Raw genomic sequence first — 9,681 nt, forward strand, 5'->3', positions numbered from 1 at the left:
GTTGGAGTTAAAACTGGGAATAAAGATAATATTGTTTGGTCATGCAAGCATTTGGGTTAGAGGGATTATTATTATGGCATAGAGTAATAACAAATCATATTAGTTAGTCCATTCCTTATAAATTAATAAATCGTCTGAATCTTCCTAGCTTTAGTAAGATAATTGAACTTGTTAATGTATCAAGAGCTGATCATACGCGTCTTATCCACAGTCATTGCTCCATAATTCTCATGCCTCACAATAATCTCAAAATTAGTTTAGGAAAAATAATTCATAATAATCGCTAGTATTAATAAATCTATCATCGTGATTATGCATACGTTCGTATGACATAATTGAGATTTTTAAAATTAAAATAGAAGTATGCGTTCGCGCAACTTTGGGCAAAAATAATCTTATATAATAAAATGTTATTAATTGTGTACACGTACGCGTAACATGATTTCGGCACAATAAACAAAACGGATTCACACACTTGATTTGTTTCAAAGATAATTTTATATTTTAATAATTAAAAGCGGATAGATAAAACGTGAAAATAAATAAATCACAGTTTATCCAAAATTAACTTAAGCCAAGTTGTAGTCAATAAAGCGACCGTGCTAGAATCACGGGACTCGGAGAATGCCTTACACCTTCTCCTCGGTCAACAGAATTCCTTATCCGGACTTTATTTTTACAGACCAATAATAAAGGAGTCAAACCTTCCTTTGACTAGGGATTCAAATAAAAGGTGACTTGGAACACCGGCAAAAAATCAATTCCAAGTGATGACTCTGTAAATAAAATAATCCCTATTTCAAAAATTATCACTTTAATTGGAAAAACTCTTTAACCCACAATCAATAACACATTTATCTTCTGGGGATAGAAAAGGGGTGTGACAGCTATGGCGACTCTGCCCGGGACTTCAAGAATTCAAGCTTGTACATTGACTTTATTTGGCTTTATTAATTTTTGTATATATTGTGATTTACTTGGGCCTAATGTGTTACTTATCGAGTTTTTACCGTTTTGATATTGTTGAACTGTACATATAAATTGTATCTTCTCTCGCATCTCTCTGAGTCTTCTGATAATTAGTTATGTTGTGTTTGCCTACCAGCATCACAAAATTTCTGTTTTGAGATAAAGCCAGTTAGCCTACCAGCTTCTGGTGAAGGATTTAGTCACACGTGTTTAGGCGGGAGAGCCGTTAGCTAGCCAGTGCTGTTCTACTACTAGTGACGCTTGACGCTCCTCGGCTCGGGTTGTCCGCCCGGGTAAGCCAGGTCTAGATACCATCTCCTTTAGGATTTACAAACTTAGAAGAACAAGCCACAAGTAATGAATATCCCTAGTAGGCTACGCTTTATTTGCATCATGTGCATTTGACTTAGCAGCGCTCGACTCACGGGCCGAGTTCTGTTTTAGGACAGGTACCTTGTTGAAACCATTATATCATGTTATGTGCTACTTGTTGCATTATTTGTGAGACTTGCATGTCGACCGACTTTAGCATATATCGGTTGAACGAAGAGAGAAAAAATAATGTGGTTTAGTGCAAATGGTTCTTAAAGATTAATTTTCATATAAAAAAAAGAAGAAGTACATAGTCAATTTTAACCGAACTACGCGGGTCTGATTCTCACCGGATGTGAGATACATAGGCAAACCTCATCGGTTTCGGCCCCCAATTTTTAAAAAAATCCAAAAAGATATTTTCCTTTAATTACTTCTTTAGAAGCTTCCTTTTTGTTTGAGACAAAAAATCCAAAAATATTTTCTTCCTTTTTATTTTTTAAAAAGTCTTTCTCCCAAAATCCATTTTTTTTTTCTACTTTAGAAGTTTTTCTTTCACCAATTCCAAAAAAAAAACAATCAAAAAAAAAATATATATATTTTTTTTGCTAGAAAATTTTGTCGGATTAATTGTATATAAAAAAAGAGTTAGTTTATCTATTTTATTTCTGATCCACCGAACTACACGGGTCTGATTCTCACCGGAAAAAAAAAAACCAAAAATATTTTCTTTCTTTTTAGAAGTCTTTCATTTGAAAGAAATAAAAATCAAAATCCAAAAATATATTTTTTTCTTCTTTAGAAGTCTTTCTCCCAAAAAATCCAAAAAACAAAAATAATCAAAATCCAAAAATATATATATTTTCTTTCTCCTTTAAGAATTCTTCTTTTCAAACATTCCAAAAGAAAAAAAGAGCTAGCTTAAGTACTTTATTCCCGGTAATCCCGAACTACGTAATGATCTGATTCATGCGGCGTCATGATACATAGGCAATCCCCATCGAATTCGATCATAGCCATAAATAAATTGAGTAAAAAAAAATCGAAAAAAAATTGAGTGAAAAAGAAAGAAAGAGTGACAGAAAATAACAGAGAAAAACAAAGAGCGAAAACAACAAAAGAAAAAAAAAGAGAAAAAAAGAAGAAAAAAGAGAGCCCCCCGAGATGGAATCAGTTTACCCCTGTTGGTGAATCATACTCAAGCTTGTTCTAAAGCTAGTCAGGCTAGGTCTACTGCAGCCAATAGCCCTGAACCGGCCAAACTCTGAGTCCCCCTCGCACCGGCTAATGCTAGATGTGAATACCACTCTGGAGTAGTGGGACATGATACAGAAGACTGTTGGACTCTTAAGAGAGCAGTGGAAGACCTCATCGAGGTCAAGGCAATAATGCTTAGGGATGAAGAGGCCCCTAATATGATGAACAATCCTCTGTCTACTCACACCAATCGGCCAGTAGTCGGAATGATCTGTGAAGATGAGGAATTTGATCTAGCACTGAAGGCCATTGCAGCCATTGAAGAGACAGAAGAGAAACCTAAAAACGGGCGCCAAACCTGAAAAGTTCTCAGTCATATGGGAGTCTCGGTAGCCGGTCTTGCTATCTTTTCTGCGTCCGAATTATTTCAGGATCTAATCCAAATATTTTTACTTCGCTGCTTTGCTTTCTGATGTAAACCCTTCTATCTTAAAAACTCTTTTAAAAAAAAATCAAATGAAATTAATATTTCATTGTCGGGGAATGTTTCTTTTCTTAATCTTGTCACTTTTCTTATTCTCTTTTTAGTTCTGTTAATGCAGATTTTAATGACATAACATGCTTGCGGACTTCATGCCCAGATCCTAAAACGTTGTCAGACCCCGAAATAATAGATCAAGAAACAAAATATTTTGAAGACAAAGCTTGTAAGAAAATAAATAGAAAATTGGAACGAAGTTGAGATTCCCTCTCTTCGGATCATTGTTGAAGCCGGGATTGAGGATAAAGATTGAGTCAAGAACCGATTGAAATAATTGACACTGATAGATGAAAAGTGATTGGCCGCAATTTGCCACGGGCACTTGTGCTAACAAAGAATGGTCTGTGTCTACAATAAGAAAGTGCGGCCCAATAAATTTAAAATAGGACAACTCATTCTGAGACGTATCCTCCTAACTCATGAAGAAGCTAAAGGAAAATTGGCTCAAAATTGGAAAGGTACATACATTGTAATGAGAATACTGCAAAAGAGAGCGTTGTACCTGGGAAGCAATGAAGAAAGTGTCCCTGAAACAACCGTCAACGCGGATGCAGTCAAAAGGTACTATGTTTGACCTTCTATATAGCATTAATGTTTTCTGATTGGGATGATGGAGACTTTCATTCTCGCTATCCAAACACCATCAACCCTTTGCTAACCCTTTTGAGCCGGTTACCTTTCTTTGATTACCCTCTTTGTAACCTAAAGATGTTATTTTTTAAAAAAAGAAGAAGAAAAACAAATAAAAGAAAAAAATGAAAAAAAAATCAAACAAGTTCATGTTAATCAAACTACGTCCGACTTGATTCCGAGAGGATACGTAGGCAGCCTCTCTCTGGGGTTCAGTCACACCAAAATAAAAATCTACATTCCCCCAAAAGCTGAAACTGGGGCACGTGTTATAATGGTTCGGCGATGGTTTCGCCTGAGAGGTTCCAAAGTTGTAATTCAATCCAAATCCTTTTCAAGTCCTTCCGATCAATCAACGAGAATGTTCAAGAATTGGAGGATACAATCACTTGGATCTGATGCCACCAAAATGAGAGAAATAAAATAAGAGAGTCTTATTGGTGAAAAACCCTCACGGGCACCATAGGGCGATGACGAGCAAAGAAAATGAAAATGAGAGAGTCTTGTTAGTGAAAACCCGCAAAGGGCACTATAAGGCGATGTTGAGAAGAAAATTGAGAGATTTTAGCTGGTGAAAACCCGCAAAGGGCACTACTGATCGAAAAGAGGATCTTCACAGCTATTGGTATTGATAATCCTGGGCAAGGTTTCTAGGTTTCGAGGCAAAAGTTGTGATGAATTTCTAAGAGTCGGACAGTTTACACAGATCAAACATCAAGTCCAAAAGGCATGTCATGTTCATTAAAGTCCGCATATACTCCAGATAAGTCATTCTTTCCTTCCCCGAAAGGGATACCTCTTGTCTAAATTCATTGTCCATTCCATTGTTTGTTTTTCTTCGAATCCATTTTGGTCTAACTCTGTTCCAAAACTAAAGCAAAGAAGGGATAACAAGACTGATTTACAGGGCTTTCGTTTGATACAAGCTACCCAGACTCGGCAGCGACATCAAGTCGATCCCGACTGGCCATGGCGGCTGATGCTTAGAAATCAAAAACTCTTGTAAAGAGGAAATCAAATTGAAAGTGCCTACAAGGCAAAATGAAGTTGAATAGGTTAAGTCCCAAGTGGCTAACCATTTTAGCAAAGTTTGAAAAAGCTAAAGGTTCCCCAATTCTCAGAAATTGAAAGTTTCGGAGGAAAGAAGTCGAAAGTGAAATTCCACAAAGGCAAAACAAAGTTGACAAGGTTAATTCCCACGCGACCAACCGTCATGTAAAAGTTTGAAAAGTCAAAGGCTCTCTGGGGCCAGACATGCTAGTGGTATTCAGGAAACATCTAGTGGCAGGTTGAAATCATCATCAAAAGAAGATGGGCACAAAGCCAAGCTTCCAAAGACATCAGGGCCACAAACTAACCACTATTTTCAAAACTCACAATTTTTCTTTGTTTGCAGCATGAACAAAACAGTGAAGAATGATGATTTCTAAAAGATGAATGTCACCAAAGGTAAGTTTCCTCAAAATCTCCACTTTCCTTTATTTTTAGCATGCATAACTATTGTTCATACCTCTCGTTTTACGTAGCTTAACCCAGGTAGAACCTTTTCGCCTAGGGGGATTCAGCTCATAGTTTCGGGTAGAAGCACTCTTTGCCGAGGCTGTTTTTTGTTGCTTAACCCAGGTAGAATATTTTCGCCTAGGGGGATCCAGCTCATATTTCCGGGTAGAAGTACTCTTCGCCCAGGTTATTTTTCGTAGCTTAACCCAGGTAGAGCTTTTTCGCTTAGGGGGATCCAGCTCATAGTTTAGGGTAGAAGTACTCTTTGCTCGTGCTATATTTCGCTGCTTAACCCAGGTAGAACTTTTTCGCCTAGGGGGATCTAGCACATAGTTCCGGGTAGAAGTACTCTTCGCTCAGGTTATTTTTTGTAGCTTAACCCAGGTAGAACCTTTTCACCTAGGGGGATCCAGCTCATAGTTCCGCGTAAAAGTACTCTTCGCTCAGGTTATTTTACATAGCTTAACCCAGGTAGAACCTTTTTGCCTAGGGGGATCCAGCTCACAGTTCCGGGTAGAAGTACTTTTCGCCCAGGTTGTTTTTCGTTGCTTAACCCAGGTAGAACTTTTTCGCCTAGGGGGATCTAGCACATAGTTCCTGGTAGAAGTACTCTTCGCTCAGGTTGTTTTTTGTAGCTTAACCCAGGTAGAACCTTTTCACCTAGGGGGATCCAGCTCATAGTTTCGGGTAGAAGTACTCTTCGCCCACGTTGTTTTTCGTAGTTTAACCCAGGTAGAACCTTTTTACCTAGGGGGATCTAGCTCACAGTTCCGGGTAGAAGTACTCTTCGCCCAGGTTATTTTTCGTAGCTTAACCCAGGTAGAGTCTTTTCGCCTAGGGGGATCCAGATCATAGTTCCGGGTAGAAGAACTTTTCGCCCAGGCTGTTTTAGGTAGCTTAACCCAGGTAGAACATTTTCGCCTAGGAGGATCCAGCTCATATTTTCGGGTAGAAGTACTATTCGCCCAGGATTGGTTTTTGTAGCTTAACCTAGGTAGAACCTTTTCGCCTATGGGGATCCAGCTCATAGTTTCCGGGTAGAAATACTATTCGCCCAGGATTGGTTTTTGTAGCTTAACCCAGGTAGAACCTTTTCGCCTAGGGGGATCCAGCTCATAGTTCCAGGTAGAAGTACTTTTCGCCCAGGCTGTTTTAGGTAGCTTAACCCAGGTAGAATATTTTCGCCTAGGGTGATCCAGCTCATATTTCCGGGTAGAAGTACTATTCGCCCAGGATTGGTTTTTGTAGCTTAACCTAGGTAGAACATTTTCGCCTATGGGGATCGAGCTCATAGTTTCCGGGTAAAAATACTATTCGCCCAGGATTGGTTTTTGTAGCTTAACCCAGGTAGAACCTTTTCACCTAGGGGGATCCAGCTCATAGTTCCGGGTAGAAGTACTTTTCGCCCAGGCTGTTTTACGTAGCTTAACCCAGGTAGAACCTTTTCGCCTAGGGGGATCTAGCTCATAGTTCCTGGTAGAAGTACTCTTTGCCCAGGCTTGCTTTTCGTTGCTTAACCCAGGTAGAACTTTTTCGCCTAGGGGGATCCAGCATATAGTTCCGGGTAGAAGTACTCTTCGCTCAGGTTGTTTTTGTAGCTTAACCCAGGTAGAACCTTTTCACCTAGGGGATCCAGCTCATAGTTTCCGAGTAGAAGTACTCTTTGCCCGGGCTTGTTTTTCTTAGCTTAACCCAGGTAGAACCTTTTTGCCTAGGGGGATCCAGCTCACAGTTCTGGGTAGAAGTACTTTTCGCCCAGGTTGTTTTTCGTTGCTAAACCCAGGTAGAACTTTTTCGCCTAGGGGGGATCCAACACATAGTTCCGGGTAGAAGTACTCTTCGCTCAAGTTGTTTTTTGTAGCTTAACCCAGGTAGAACCTTTTCACCTAGGGGGATCCAGCTCATAGTTTCGGGTAGAAGTACTCTTCGCCTACGTTATTTTTCATAGTTTAACCCAGGTAGAACCTTTTCGCCTAGGGGGATCCAGCTCACAGTTCTGGGTAGAAGTACTCTTCGCCCATGTTATTTTTCGTAGCTTAACCCAGGTAGAGCCTTTTCGCCTAGGGGGATCTAACTCATATTTTCGGGTAGAAGTACTTTTCGCCTAAGCTTGCTTTTCATAGCTTAACCCAGGTAGAATCTTTTCGCCTAGGGGGATCCAGCTCATAGTTCCGGGTGGAAGTACTCTTTGTCTAGTTTTGTTTTTCATAGTTTAACCAGGTAGAACTTTTTCACCAAGAGGATTCAATATTCTTTTTCCCAAGTAATACAGGGCACCAACCCCTGGTTACATTTTCTTTTCAGTAATACATGGCACCAACCCCTAATTATATTTCCTTTTCAGTATAGGGTACACCAATCCCCGATCTCCTTACCAGTATAGGTTACACCAATCCCTAGCTGTGTTTTCCAATATAGGATACTTCATTCCCTAGTTGATTTGAGCTTAAATGCAGGATACACCATTCCTGTTCTTTTATTTCTTTCAATAAAGAAGTAGTTTAGAATTTTTATTACAATAACTCACGAAATTTTCCTAGTGAAAACTGGGGCAGAAAAATTTCGTTCGTTTATTTGTTGTGATGTCTGAGTAGGTTTTACCACGAGGCACAGTGTTCGAGATGAACAAAAGAAAAAGTCTCAATCCAGAATAAAGAAAAGAAAAGGAAAAGAAGTGAATCCAAATGCAGAAGCAGATGGAAAAGATATGGACTACTCAAGACATGACTGAAGTTACGAGCTTCACATTTCCCGTTTTGCTCAAAAGAAGCCGTAGAAGAATGAACTAGCACATACAACTAGCAAGCATCAAGGTTCAGATCAGAGCTTGCATGAACAACCAGTCAAGATTCAAGATCAAGCTTTAAAAGACTTATAGATAGGAATCTTGTAACTCATAGTTGATAGGCTTGTTTAGTTTCTTTCAATTTTGATGTAATAGCAAGACCACGGACAGGAGCCTCGACGGAACCTGACTCGACTCTCCAACTCATCACTCCATCATTTTTCTTGAACTACACGCGACCTGATTCCCTTATAACCCGGGATATGTAGGCTGTCCAAAACCAGGACTCAGTTGCACCTTTTTCTTTTATTTTCTTCCTCTTATGAATAACGATATGGTCTAAACTTAGTCACACGGCTCACTTTATCTTTGCCTGAAAACTTTAAATATTTCCAAGTAAAGAGGGGCATGCTGTGAGCACCTAATTTTTTATCGTGCTTGAATATTTTCCGCTCCCATCTTCCCACACGTGTCCCCACTCTTTGTCCCCCACGCGTGTTCCCACTCCACTTTTCCTTGTCCCCCACGCTTGTCCCCCATGCTTGTCCCCCACACTTTATCCCCCACACTTTGTCCCCCACTCACAACCCCTAACTCTTTTCTTCCTCATCAAAAACGGACCAAAGGAGCCCCAAAAAGGAGAGGAGCTCAATCCTTTTCTTCCTCTAAGAACAAGCAAGAAAAAGGCAGTCAAAAACCAACAAAAAGACCTCCAAAAACCCAGCTTAAAGACAGCCGAAAATCACTCCAAAAACGGCTCCAAAAGAACTTGAAAAACAACCCTTTTCCAGCAAAAATTCGTTGCAAAAATAGCCAAAAAAAGCGACGAATCGCAGCTGAAAATTCCAACCCCAAAAGGCAACAAAACAGCCCTTGAAACCAGCCTCAAATCACCCAAAAAATACCCCAAAACTCAGTTGTGTTACTGCTGAAAATCAGCCCCAAAAATACTTTTTTTCTTCCTCCAAACAACCATCAAAAGCGGTAATACACAGCTGCCGATAATCCCTAAATAGTTATTAAAACTAGTCACGAAAATAGTCATCGTCCAGGTCGGTAGTGGTGGTATTCCATTCCAATCGAGTAGAGTTCGTCGCCGTCGTTCGAGCTACGATCTTGGTTTGAGATCCCCGTATATTTAGCTTAAGTTTTCTGGCCAGTTATTTTGATCGTTGATTCAAAAATCTGACCTCCAATGGAGTTTCTTCATGTTTAAAATAAAGAAAGTTGCTACTAAAAGGTCATACTATAACTTTACTTATCTTCTAATTTTCAGATCTTGTGTCGTGGGTGTTTGAATTGTTTTATTTGATTTCGCTTGTTTCTGTTTTGCTGCTTATGTGATACTAATATTTTGAGCCTTCCATTTGTGATATTTTCTTGTTTAACTGCAGAATCAATATGAAATTTTAAGTGTTTGTTTGCTCTCATTAATTGTCATAGTATCTTGTTTCATGTTAGATATGGTTTATGCGGATTCATTATTGATGTAAGTTGTCCGTTTGGTTAAGTTGAATTAACAGATGTTATAAATCGGTTTGGTTGATTTCTTTCCGTTGGAGTTAAAACTAGGAATAAAGATAATATTGTTTGGTCATGAAAGCATTTGGGTTAAAGGGATTATTATTATGGCATAGAGTAATAACAAATCATATTAGTTAGTCCATTCCTTATAAATTAATAAATCGTCCGAATCTTCCTAGCTTTAGTAAGATAATTGAACTTGTTAATGTATCAAGAGCTGATC

Source organism: Nicotiana tomentosiformis, chromosome 2 (assembly GCF_000390325.3).
Source record: "Nicotiana tomentosiformis chromosome 2, ASM39032v3, whole genome shotgun sequence".
Classification (NCBI taxonomy): domain Eukaryota; kingdom Viridiplantae; phylum Streptophyta; class Magnoliopsida; order Solanales; family Solanaceae; genus Nicotiana; species Nicotiana tomentosiformis.